This window comes from Sus scrofa, chromosome 15 (genome assembly GCF_054392235.1).
Source record: "Sus scrofa isolate SSC_HxYL_T2T_F1_AM1 chromosome 15, Sscrofa_HxYL_maternal_Yorkshire_Landrace_v2.0, whole genome shotgun sequence".
Taxonomy (NCBI): Eukaryota; Metazoa; Chordata; class Mammalia; order Artiodactyla; family Suidae; genus Sus; species Sus scrofa.
Genome location: NC_139397.1, coordinates 17,865,404 through 17,879,258, shown reverse-complemented (window position 1 = coordinate 17,879,258; position 13,855 = coordinate 17,865,404). Strand labels below are relative to the sequence as shown.

Below are 13,855 nucleotides of genomic sequence, written 5' to 3'. Positions count from 1 at the left end.
AAACGAGCCTGCTTTTTAAGTTGTACATAAAAGGACATTTTCCAAGTGAAGGAGGCCATAAATGTTTAAAAAGCCCAGTGTAGAGCCTTCTGAGTTTTCTTTCGGTAACTAGAGACAAAATTAATTCTTGCTTTTCTGTTGAGGAAAATTTCATCTAATTACATTCAAATTATTCTGCAACTTTTTGGACAGCAAAGCCTGGTCACCAAAGAAAAGAAAAAGCAGCTGTGTTGCCTTTTCCTCATAGTTATAAGAATAGTATTATTATGCAGTCACTAGGCTTTATAGAACCGTAAGTGTTTATCCTCTGACTGCCTTCTGGTAGGTACATACCTAAACCTTTCTGAACTGCTGATAAAGTAAGCCTTCTGTTTTTAAGGCTCTTCAAAGAAATAGATTTCATTGCTTCTTTTAGCAAACCAATCTGGAATAACAGCTCTCAGGAGTAGGGAATTCTTTCTTAACCCTTTTATTGAGTGATTGTTTCTGAAATTTCTTTTCTCAGAATCATGCTTTAATCATAATTTAAATCTCTTCTTAGTTTCATGTAATCTACTTAAGGTTTAAGAAAATACTTAAAGTTGATCGCTGCTAAAATTAATAGAAATAATTTCCATAAACAATACTTCTCCATTAGCAGCCTATTGTTAAATTTCTTCCTCTAATATTTCGTTTTTGATCTTATCTAGTGTCACATCTTATTTTGATCTTAAGTTATTCTTTAACCACAGAAACATATCTTGTGTCAGATAATTGTAATTTCTCTTTCTTCCACACACATTATGTTAAGAACCAGCCCTTTGTTCTCTTTGAATTGCATTCTATTTATGACCATGTCATTAATAATTCTAATCAAAAGTGCTGGTGATTTCATTTTCTTCTCATATTTTAAGGTCGATTTGCAAATTATGATTTAAAAAAATGTTGATAGTTAGAAAGGCAATTAGAACATCGTGGGTATGACTATAAGCTTGCTATACAAGAACACAAATTCATAGAACAGATTAAGACTGACTGATTAACCACACCTGTGCCACTCCCACCAGCTGTGTTACCTTGGGTAAATTACTGATTCTCTTTGTCCCCCAATTTGTATATCTTTAAAATTTGATAATTATAGCATTGTAAGGATTAAATGGGATGGATAATATAAGTAAAAGCTTAGCTACTTAGCAGTTGGGTGGCATATAATTCAATAAATAGGTGATGTAATTATTATACTTTTTGCAAAAGCAATAATGAATTTGTCCATTATATTCATACCAGCTTTATTTTACATCATGTTTCTGGTACTGCTACTAAGTTTTTTTTCACATTGAATTTCCTCAATGAGCATTTTAAATTTTATGTTCAAGCATGTAAAAATGCAGTTTATGCAGAAATCGCTGGTAAAACAAACAAACAAATAAAAACATGGTTGTTTAAAAAAAATGGCTGGTAGCCTTTTAGTCTCATAAAAACTATGTATATTACAAATTTTGCAGGAGGTTTTACTGGATGTTCCTGATTTATTGCCTGTTCTAAAATTTTAACTTTATTTGAACAACTATTACTTGGAGAAATATTCCATTCACAATGCAGAGTGATCTAAAAAATCTTCTTTGGATTAAATATCTTTTATGGATACTTTGATCAAATCTTTAATTAGTCTGAGACACTGGTTTAAAATTTCATTAGAGGAGTTCTCTTGTGGCACAGTGGGTTAAGGATTTGGCATTGTCACTGCAGCAGTTTGGGTCACTACTCTGACATAGGTTTGATCCCTGCCCCAGGGAACCTCCAAATGCCTCAAGCACAGCCAAAGAAAAAAAAGAAAGAAAGAAAAAAGAAATAAATATCACCAGAAAATAATAAAACTGGCAGTTTAGTTCTCCGTGTTAGTTTCTTAGGTCTCCTGTAACAAATTACCATAAACCGGGTGGTTTAAAATGAACCTTTCCACAGAAAAGAAAATCATGGACTTGGAGAATAGACTTGTGGTTGCCTAGGGGGAGGGGGAGGGAGTGGGAGGGATTGGGAGTTTGAGGTCAACTGATGCAAACTATTGTTCATGCAATGGATTTACAATAAGATCCTGCTGTGTAGCCCTGAAAACTATGTCTAGATACTTACAACGCAGCACGACAATGGGAGAGAAAATTATGTATACATGTATGTGTAACTGGGTCCCCATGCTGCACAGTGGAAGAAAAAAAAAAGTGTGTTGTAGGAAATAAAAATAAAAAATAAATTAAAAAAAAAAAAACTGGGTGGTTTAAACTAACAAAAATTTATTCTCTCTCAATTCTTGAAACCAGAAATCCAAAATCAGGTGTTTCACAGGCCATGCGCTTTTGAAGGCATGGAAGATGGACTCTCTGCCTCTCTCTTTGCTTCCTTGGCATTCATTGGTTTATAAACTCATTACTCTAATCTCTGTCTCCCTCTTCACATAGTTTTCTCCCTGTGTCTGTGTCTCTTCTCTCATTATAAGAACATAGTCATGTTGGATTAGGGCCCACCGTAAGTCAGCATGGTTTCATCTTAACTTCAGTACAACTGCAAAGACACTATTTCCAAATATGGTCACATTCATAGGTGTTAAGGATGAAGATTTGAACACATCTTTTAGAGAGAACACAATTTTCAACCAATAACACTATCATTCATATATGTGTACACACACACACACACACACACACACACATATATATAAGCTGAAAATAAAGTTAGAAAAGAAAAATTGATTTTAAAAACAAAGAATTTTGTTCTCCTAGGAACCAATAACACTGTCATCCATATATGTGTACATATATGTGTATATATTAGCTGAAAATAAAGTTAGAGAAGAAAAATTGATTTTAAAAACAAAGGATTTTTTTCACTTATAAAAAGACATGTTTTGCTTATAATGATTTGGCATTATCATTTCTTGAACATAGTTTCTTGATTCTTTTTCCCATCTACTTTGTAGTTCTATTTGTTAAAATTATAGAACAATTTTATGTTTGTTTACTTGAGATCAAAGTATGAATAATAGCATTATAGTTTTATGATTAAAGATTTGTGTCCATTTTACATATATCAACAAATGAAACGCCCTAAAATCTTTAGAGATGGTTTAGCATTTACATTTATAACTGTATTGATAGTATACTCCATAAATGAACTGAGTCAGTTTTTCCTTTGCTATACTTGATTCGAAGCAGGGTTATTTTTTATTTCCATCAGCAAGGAATTCATTTTAAATAAAATCTTTTTAAATTGATGACCTTTCAAAATAAACAAAGCCACCACATATATATATATATATATTTTGTCTTTTTTTGTCTTTTTGCCATTTCTAGGGCTGCTCCTGAGGCATATGGAGGTTCCCAGGCTAGGGGTCAAATCAGAGCTGTAGCCGCTGGCCTACACCAGAGCCACAGCAACACAGGATCCGAGCCATGTCTGCAACCTACACCACAGCTCATGGGAACTCCGGATCCTTAACCCACTGAGCGAGGCCAGGGATCAAACCCACAACCCCATGGTTCCTAGTCGGATTCGCTAACCACTGAGCCATGACGGGAACTCCGCCACTGTATATTTTTAACATTAATTCTACTGCTCATCCTAGTCAAGTCTTTCTCATATATACTTGGTATGTGATATATAGATTATCAGCACACTCATATCTTTTTTGTGGTCATATCCCATATATTTAGACAATTGTCACTGTTTCATGTAATAAAACTTAAATAGATTGTACACTCTTAGCACTTCAATTAAAGAATTTTATGTGTATTTTCTTTGCACTTCTGAAAGAGAAGGGAGGTAAAGCATTAGAAAATACTATTGTAGGACCCTTATATTTTTCTACTCTTGCATGAAGCACATAAAGTTCCCAAATATATGCTTCTTGAAGGTAAAACCTGCTTCAAATTATCCTTTGCATGTAATACACACTCACTAAATTTTTTGAAGTGAATGAAGAAAATTGTTATTGGCCTTCTGCTTTTACATAGCATCCAAAAGGATTGATATTGAAAGGTAAGTTAATTCTGAAGCAGACTCAGTTATACACCATTCATGTTAAGTATATTCCTTGAATTTGGTATGAAAGATGAACAGAGGTAGAAATTAGAAAATTTACAATGCTGAAGATTAGAGATATGTCCTATATTTCCTAAAAGACTTAAGTCTAAAGGACTTAAGGATTTGGTTTACATTTTTACCTCATTTTCCAAAAGAAACTTGATAATTGAGGGAAAAATAAACTCCAGGTTGTTTGGTTTTTAATACTGAATTTTATGAGCTGTTTATGCATTTTGGATGTTCACCCTTTGTTGGTCATATCATTTGTAAATATTTTCTCACTTTCTTAGACTTTTCATTTTGTCAACAATTTCTTTTGCTATGCAAATCTTTTTAAGTTTAGTTAGGTCCCATTTGTTTATTTTTGCTTTTATTTCTTTGCTTTAGGAGATAGATACAAAAATATATCACTACAACTTATGGCAAAGAGTATCCTGCCTGTGTTATTCTAGGCGACTTACATTTAGGTCATTAGTCCACTTTGAATTTATTTTCGTATGTGGTGTGAGGATATGTTCTAATCTCATTCTTTAACATGTAGCTCTCTGGTTTTCCTAGCATCAGCTATTGAAAAGACTATCTTCATTGTATATCTTGCCTCCTTCATCATAGATTAATTAATCATAAATTTGTGGGTTTATGTCTGGGGTCTCGATTATGTTCCATTTATCTATGTTTGTTTTTGTGTCAGTATCATGCTGTTTTGATTGCTGTATGTTAAGTGTAGTCTGAAGTCTGGGAGGATGATACCACCAGATTTATTTTTTTTTTCCTCAAGATTGCTTTGACAATTTGGGGTATTTTGTGTTTACATATGAATTTTAGGATTATTTATTCTTGTTTTGTGAAAAATGTCATGGATATTTTTATAGGGATTGCAGTAAATCTATGGATTGCTTTGTGTAGTTATGGATATTTTAATAATATTCTTCCAAGCCAAATTGGGGATATTGTTCCATTTCTTTGTATCATCTTGTTTCCCTCATCAGTGTTTTATAGTTTTCAGAGTATAGGCCTTTCACTTCCTTGGTTAATTATAGTCCTAGGTATTCTTTTGGTTGGAATTTTCTCATTCTTATAGTTTATTATTAGTATATAGAAAGCAGCAGATTTCTATATACTATTCTTGTATCCTGGAATTTTGCTGAATTCATTTATTAGTTCTAATAGATTTGTAGTGGAGACTTTAGGGTTTTCTACATAGAGATAGTATCATGTCATCAAATAAAATGATGTTTTTACTTCTTCCCTTCCAATTTGGTTACCTTTTATTTTTCTTGTCTGATTGCTGTGGCTAGGACTTCTAATACTTTGTTAAATAAAAGTGGTGAAAATAGGCATCCTTATCTTTTTTTTTTTCTCTTTAGGGCTGTGCCCATGGCATATGGAAGTTCCCTGGACGAGGGGTCGAATTGAAGCTGCAACTGCCAGCTTACACCATAGCCACAGCAAAGCATGATCCAGGTACCGTCTGTGACCTATACCACAGCTCATAGCAATGCTGCATCCTTAACCCACTGAACAGGGCTAGGGATCGAACCTGCATCCTCAAGGATACTAGTCACGTTTGTTACCACTGAGCCATAATGGGAACTCCCTTACCTTGTTCCTGAATTTAGAGGAAAGGCTTTCAGGTTTTCATCATTGAATATGTTAGCTGTGGGTTTGTCATAAATGGCCTTTACTATGTTGACATATGTTCCCTCTATACCCACTTTCATGAGAGTTTTTTTTTTTATGAACGGATGTTGAATTTTGTCAGAGGCTTTTTCTCTGTCTATTGGAAATGACCATGTAGTTGTTATCCTTCCTTTTGTTTATGTGTGGCATCATTTTGATTGGTTTGTGACTATTGCACCATCCTTATGTCCCTGGAATAAATCCCACTTGATCATGGTATATGATATTTTTTATATATTTTTGATGCAGTGTGCTAATATTTTGTTGAAGATTTTTACATCTGTATTCATCATTGATATTGGCCTGTAATTTTCTTTTTTTTGTAGTGATTTTGTCTGGTTTTGGTATCAGGGTAATGATGGCCTCATAAAATGAATTTAGGAATGTTCTATCTTCAATCTTTTGGAATAGTTTGAAAAAGATAGCTATTTAGCTCTTCTTTATATGTTTAGTAAAATTGCCTTTGAAGCCATCTGGTCTTGGACTTTTGTTTTCTGGGAATTTTTTTTATTATTACAAATTCGATTTTATCTGTAGTGATAAGTAAGTTCAGATTGTCTCTTTCTTCTTAATTCATTCTTGTCAGGTTGTATGTTTCTAGAAATTTGTCCGTTTCTTCCAGTATGTCTAATTTGTTGGATAAAAGTGTCATTTTGATCCAGTATCTTTGAGGAGATACTTCTTAAACTCTGCAATATGCAGTATACTGTGTCTCAAATTACTCTACTACCGGGTTTGACTCAGATATGTACATTAATTACTACCATTGTTCCTTGTCTGCATGCTTCTTTACTGAGCATGCAGCTGATCAAATTGCTTTTGATGCAGCTATTGCTTGTTAATAGCTAGAATCTTGGGGAGAAGGGCCAGTTTCCTAGAAGAAAAAAACTGCTGAAGATAGAGAAGAAGCACCTTCATAAGAGAAAAGCCTGAGTCTAGTGGGCCTTGAAAGGCAGGACTGATTGAATTTGAAGCCCCAAAGGGAATGAAGGGAAACTCTCTAGTCTGGCTTTAAAGAACCAAAATGAAAGTGACAGTAATTGTTTTCTTTTTTCCGCTGTATATTTCAAGAGCAATTTAAGGATGGAAAAAAGTTCATAAGTAAAATTGTGCCACCTTTTTATACTAAGCTTCCCATGATCTAGAGTTTTAATGTATAATTTCAGAAATCTATCCATCTTCAGGTGTATATATGCACATGCATGTAACACACATATACACACACATGCATGTTCCTTTATATGCCGTTAAAAAAAAAAAAAAAAAAAAGCATGAATGGAGGAGATCCCTTGTTCTTTGCTAGTGGCCTTTCTGATATTTGTCTCTTTATTACTAATTTCTGAGAGCTCTTTGTATACAATAAAATGTGCATTTTTTCATGCATTTCAAATGTTTAATTTGACCATTAATTTTTCATTTAATTTTACCCTTTAACTTCATTTGTGATAGTCTCTTTTTTTTCATGTTGAAATTTTAAATTTTGGTTTTATCAAATTATCATTCTTTACTGTTATGCCTTTTGAAATTTATGTCCAAGTTTATAAAATATATAACATTATTTTTTTCTTCTCTACCTTAAGGCTTAATTTTTGTTAAGGTGCTTTTTCTTTTTAGTTTCACAACAAAATTGAAAGGAGAGTTCTGAGATTTTTCCATAGACTCTCTGCTCACAAATATGCGTGGTCTCCCCATTATCAGTATCCCCAACACAGTGGTACATTTGTTACAGCTGATGTACCTACATTGACACCTCATTATCACATAGAGTCTAGTGTTTACATTAGGGTTCACCATTGGTATTTTATATTCTTTGGTTTATACAAATGTATAATGGCAGGTAGTTGCTATCATAGTATCACGTGTAATATTTCACTGCCTTAAAAATCTGTGTTCTACCCATTTGTCTGCCCCACCATTTTTTAAATAATTTCTTTTATGTTTAAGTTTTTAAATCACTGGAATTTTGTTCATGTCCTACTAGTTTTTATTGAAAAATCCTTTCTTAAAATGGCACCTTTATTGTATTTTAAAATCTTAGACATATTGTAGTATATTTTAGGATTCTCATTATACATTTTCTATTTGTTTGTTTCTTCTCTAGAACTAAACTCTTTAATTACTGCACCTTTATAATGTATATCGTTTTTAATATCTGGAAGGACTAGTCCCATCTTTACTCCTTTTTTCTTTCAAAATACTCCTAGGTAATGAAATGCTTTTAACTTTATGAACTTTGTTATCATCTTTTGAGTTCTCAAAATAGAAAAATCCAACTGGTGTTTTAATTGGAATTTTATTAAAACTTAGGCAGATCAGCAGTCTTAGACTATTGACTGTGTATCTATATTGAAAACAAATTACATGTCTTACAGGTATCTGGATTTATTTTGAGTTATTTTTCTTGTGTTTTTCATATCAAATGGGTTTATTTCAAGTTTTTATTTTTTAATTGGGCTTCCCTTATAAGGAGAATCATTAATCGACTACTGCTGATACAGTGTCACTCAACAGTAGTTGACCAATAGTAGTATAGTATACTACTGATGTAGTATACTACATATACTAATTATATAACTAGTTACCTTTCTAAATTCTTTTTTTTTCTTAGTTTTTCCCTTGATTTTCTTCTGTTTTTCAATTATACCTACATATCATCATGAAAATTAGGATATAATTGCCTCCCCTTTTTATTTACTTGAGTTTATTGATATTTATATGGCATAAAACATTAAGGTGTACAATGTGATGATTTGAGATAGATAGATAGATAGATAGATAGATAGATAGCAAATGATTACCACAAAGTTAACACATCCATCACCTCAGATAGCTACTCTGTGTGCAGGGGGGGGCTTTTTTTTTTTTTTTGCCATTTCTTGGGGCACTTCTGCGGCATATGGAGGTTCCCAGGCTAGGGGTCTAATCGGAGCTATAGCTGCCGGCCTACGCCAGAGCCACAGCAACGCTGGATCTGAGCCACGTCTGCAACCTATACCACAGCTCACAGCAACGCCAGATCCTTAACCCACTGAGCACGGCCAGGGATCGAACCAACAGCCTCATGGTTACTAGTCGGATTCGTTAACCACTGAGCCATGATGGGAACTCCGTGGGGGTGGCTTTTAAGATCTATTCTCTGAGTAACTTTCAGATGTATAATATAGCGTATTAACTGTTGTCACCATGCTGTACATTAGATCCCCAAAACTTTTTCATCTTACAACTAGAGTTTGTACCCATTTCCCCAACCTCATCCTCCCCCCAACCCCTAACAGCCACCAATCTTCTGTTTCTATGGTTCGTGGTTTTTTTGTTTGTTTGGGGTTTTTTGTTTTTTGTTTTTTTTTTAAGGATTCCTACTTGTCTTTCTCTGTCTGATTTTTTTCACTCAACATAATGCCCTTAAGGTGTATCCATGTTGCACAAATATCAGAATTTCCTTCTTTTTACAGGTGAATACTATTCCATTTATTTAGATATATGTTTTCTTTATCCCTTCATTCATTGACAGACACTTAGGTTGTTTCCATGTGTTGGCACTTGTAAATAATGCTGCTGTGAACATGGGGATGCAGATATCACTTTGAAATATTGATTTCATTTTCACTGTAAACCCAGAAGTGGGGTTGCTAGCTCATATGCTAGTTCTGCTTTTAACTTTTTGAGAACCTCTATACCATTTTCCATAATAGCCACACTAATATACATTTCTACTGACAATGCACATGGGTTCCCTCTCCTTCACATCGCAGCCAACACTTGTTTTCTCTTGGTCTTTTTGTTTGTTGCTGTTGGTTTAGTTTTTTGTTTTGTCTTTTTGTCCTTTTTAGGGCCACAGTTGCGGCATGTGGAGGTTCCCAGGCTAGGGGTCTAATTGGAGCTGTAGCTGCCAGCCTGCACCAGAGCCACAGCAATACCGGATCCTTAACCCACTGAGCGAGGCCAGGGAACAAACCCGCAACCTCATGGTTCCTAGTCACACTCGTTTCCACTGCACCACGACGGGAACTCCTCTCTTGAGCTTTTCGAAATTAGCCATTGCAGCAGTTATAGGGTGACTCCTTATGGTTATTTCATTTCACTGATGATTAGTGGTATTGAGCACTTTTTTATGTAACTGTTAGCCATTTGTATATCTTCTTTGGGAAAAATGACTCTTCAGTTCTTTTGCCCATTTTTAAAAAATTGGTTTATTTGGGTTTTTTTTTTTTTGGCTATTCAGTAGTATGAGTTTGTTACATACTTTGGAATATTAACCCCCCATAAGATAAATGATGTGTAAATATTTTCTCCCATTCTATAGGTTACCTTTTCATTTTGTTGCTCATATTTTTGCTGTGTAGAAGCCTATTTCATGTAGCCCCACTGTTTCATTTTTGCTTCTGTTGTTGTGCTTCTGATGTCATACCCAAAATAATCATTTCCAAGACCAGTATCAAGGAGTTTTTCTCTGTTTTCTTCTAGGAGTTTTGTGGTTTTAGGTCTTACATTTAAATGTTTAATCGAGTTCAAGTTAATTTAAGTGAATGGTGTAAGATGGAGGTCCATTTTCATGATTTTTCCTTTTTAGGGTCGCACCTGCAGCATATGAAAGTTCCCAGGCTATGGGCTGGAGCTGCAGCTGCAGGCCTGCACCACTGCCACAGCAAGGCAGGATCCGAGCTGCATCTACAACCTACACCACAGCTCATGGCAAAGCCAGATCCTTAAGGCATTGAGCAAGGCCAGGGATTGAACCTACATCCTCATGGACACTAGTTGAGTTCATAACCCACTGAGCCACAACGGGAACTCCCATTTTTATTCTTTTGCATGTAGGTACTCAGACTTCTTAACCCATTTATTGAGGACACTATCTTGTCCCCAATGGATTTTCTTGGTTCCCTTGTCAACTTGGTGCCTTACTCACCATATACATGTATTTATTTATTTCCAGGCTCTTGATTCTGTTCTCTTGGTCTCTGTGTCTGTTTTACGCCAGTACCATACTAAATTGATTACTATAGCTTTTTAATATAGTTTGAAATCAGAAAGTATGATGCCTTCAGTTTTTTTTGTTGTTAAGATTGCTTTGGCTATTTGTTATCTCTTGGGCTCTAAATAATTTTTGCATTGTTTTTTCTCTCTGTAAAAAAATCCAATTGGAATTTTGATAGGGATTGTATCGAATGAGGCTTTCACTAGTATGGACTTCTTATTAATTCTTCTGGAGTTCCCATCATGGCACAGTGGAAACGAATCCAACTAGGAACCATGAGGTTGCAGGTTCAATCCCTGGCCTCATGCAGTGGTTAGGGATCTGGTGTTGCTGGGAGCTGTGGTATAGGTGGCAGACATACCTCAGATCTGACATTGCCGTGGCTGTGGTGTAGGCTGGCAGCTATAGCTCTGATTAGACCCCTAGCCTGGGAACCTTCACATGTTGTGGACACGGCCCTAAAAAGCAAAAAGTACATATATATATTAATTCTTCCAATTCATTAACATGGGTATCTTTCCACTTATTTATGTCTTCTTCAATTTCTTTCATCAGCATTTTCTTTAGTTTTCAATGTAGAGATCTTTCAGCTCTTTGGTTAAATTTTTTGATGCTACTGTGAATGGGGGATTGTTTTCTTTATTTTGTTTTTAGATTGTCCATTGTTAGTGTATAGAAACTCGTGTGATTTTTGTATTTTGATTTTTTTCCTGCTGAATGTTACTGAATTCACTTCAGTTTTAACAGTTTTTCTTTGATGGAGTCTTAAGGTTTTTCTATGTATAATATCATATCCTGTGAAAACAGGGCAAGTTTTACCCCTTTCTTTCCATAAAATGGCTTTTATTTCTTTTTCTTTAGTGATTGCTCTAGTTAGGACTTCAAGTACCATGTTGAATAAAAGTGGTAGTCATAGGCATCCTTGTCTTGTTTTATCTTAGAGGAAAGTTTTCACCCTTTCACCCTAAGTATAATATTAGCGGTAGACTTTTCATATATGTCCTTCAGTATGTTGAGATTTTGTTGAGAGTTTTTATCATTAAAGGATATTGGAGTTTGTCAAATTTTTTTGGCATCTATTGAAATAGTCACATGATTTTGATTTTCATTCTGTTAATGTGATGTATCACATTTATTGATTTGCATATACTGAATCATTCTTGCATGGTTGATTGCAAGGAATGAATCCCACTTAATCATGGCATATGATACTTTTAAGGTGCAGTTGAATTCAGTTTGCTAATATTTTGTTTAGAATTTTTGCATTTATTTTCATCAGGCATATTGGGCTGTATTTTTCTTTTCTTGTGCTATCCTTTTCTGGTTTTGTATTAGGGGAAGCTGGCCTTATCAAATGAATTTAGAAGTGTTCTTTCCTCTTGACTTTTTTGGAAGAGTTTCTGAATGATTGATAAGAATTCCTCTTTAAATATTTGGTAGAGTTCACCAATGAAACCATCCAAGCTTGACTTTTTGTTTGTTGGTGGGTTTTTGATTATTGTCTCTATCTCTTTATTCATTATTTGTCTGTAGAATTTTTCTGTTTTTTCATGATTTAGTCATGGTAGGTTTTATATATCCATTTTACTAGGTTGTTCAATTTACTGGTGTATTATTGTTCATAGTAGTCTCTTACTATCCTTTGTATTTCTGTGGTCTCTGTTGTAATGTTTCCCTTTTCACTTATATTTTTATTTATTTGATTCCTCTCTCTCTTGTTGCTTAGTCTAGTTAAAGTTTTGTCCATTTTTGTTTATCTTTTTTCCTAATAGTTAAACCCCTGGCTGCTGGTCTTTATCTAGTAAAGTCTTGATTTTATATTTTGTCAAAGTGGGTCTCTTTGAGATTTGCCCTTAACCCTTGGGTGACTCTTTTAGTACAAAGATATAATCTTTACTCCTAAAATGTGGCCATTCAGGGATTTCTGTGGAAAGCCTGAATTGTTCACTAAGCTGCTTTAATTAGGTGGAATTCAAACTCCACTAAATCTCATGCACTGGGCAGCAATAGAAACCCCAGTTTCAGTCTTTCATCTATTACTTCCCACTGAGTTCTTTAGCATCATAGATAGGCAGTTCAGGGATCAACTCTGGTGGGAGTATATATGCAAATTTTAAATTTCTCTGTATTTCCCTTTTTTCTGAAATCCAGCACTCAGTTGTCAGCCATTCCCTGAACTATAAACTCAAGCCTCTGGTACCTCAGCCAGTAAGAGTGTGGCCTTCTGCATTAATTTCAGCCCTTCTCCCATCTTTGTGCTTCAGGGAAAATCCACATACATGTAGATCTTGCCCAGCTGTGTTCACCTCTTTCAGGGATCAAATCCTCTTTCTGTTTCTGTCTACCTTTGGTAACTCTCCATTGTGTCTTCAAATAGTTCTTTTTTATTTGCTTGTTTTAGTGTTTTTCCAGTTTATCATTATTATCAGTAGGATGATGATTCTAATTCAAATTACTCCTCAGTTACCAGAATTGGAATTCCTAGGGTTTTTTTATTTTCATGTTTATCTATCCATGTCATTATTTTGCATTCATGTATATTATTCACTTCATGATCGGTTTAGTCACTTAGAGCTAGATTTGATTCCTAGCTCTTCCATTTGTTATGTTACTTCAAGTTCCTGATCTTTAGTGTCCTTATATGTAAAATGAAAATTGGCCTATATACCTCAAAAGGTTGGTTGTTTTTGAATATTAAATATGAAGCTATATGTAAAACATGGGGCACAGAGCTTAGAACTTCATTGGTACTCATAAATGCTGCTACCCTTCTTAACATAATTATTCTATAAGATTGGAAGGTCAGATATTACTATACCAGATGACTTACCTAAGACCTTACTGCTAGGTGATAGGAGTACAAATTAATTAAATCACATCTACAAGCTAAGTTTATGCCTTCTAGAGGTTCCTGTTGCAGTATTATCCCATTTCTGAAGGAGAAACTGCCTGATTATGATTCAAAGGAGGCATAGCAAAACCAAGATTACTAACAGTGAGGCTGGGTGGTTAATGTTCTGGGCAATGTCTTTTTCTCTCCTTTGAGCACTTAAGAGCCATCCAACTGATTGGTGACCAGAAAAATACTACTATAGCGTTCTACCAGAGAAGAATGACGCTAAGTTTCCAATTTTAGACCCA

General features: G+C 34.6%; 1 protein-coding gene across 47 annotated transcripts in view; it reads left to right on the top strand.

The window, feature by feature from the left end:
- MBD5 (methyl-CpG binding domain protein 5) overlaps nucleotides 1-13,855 on the top strand; it is a 438,228-nt gene that overhangs the window by 184,599 nt on the left and 239,774 nt on the right. The gene's annotated exons all lie outside the window — the stretch shown is intronic.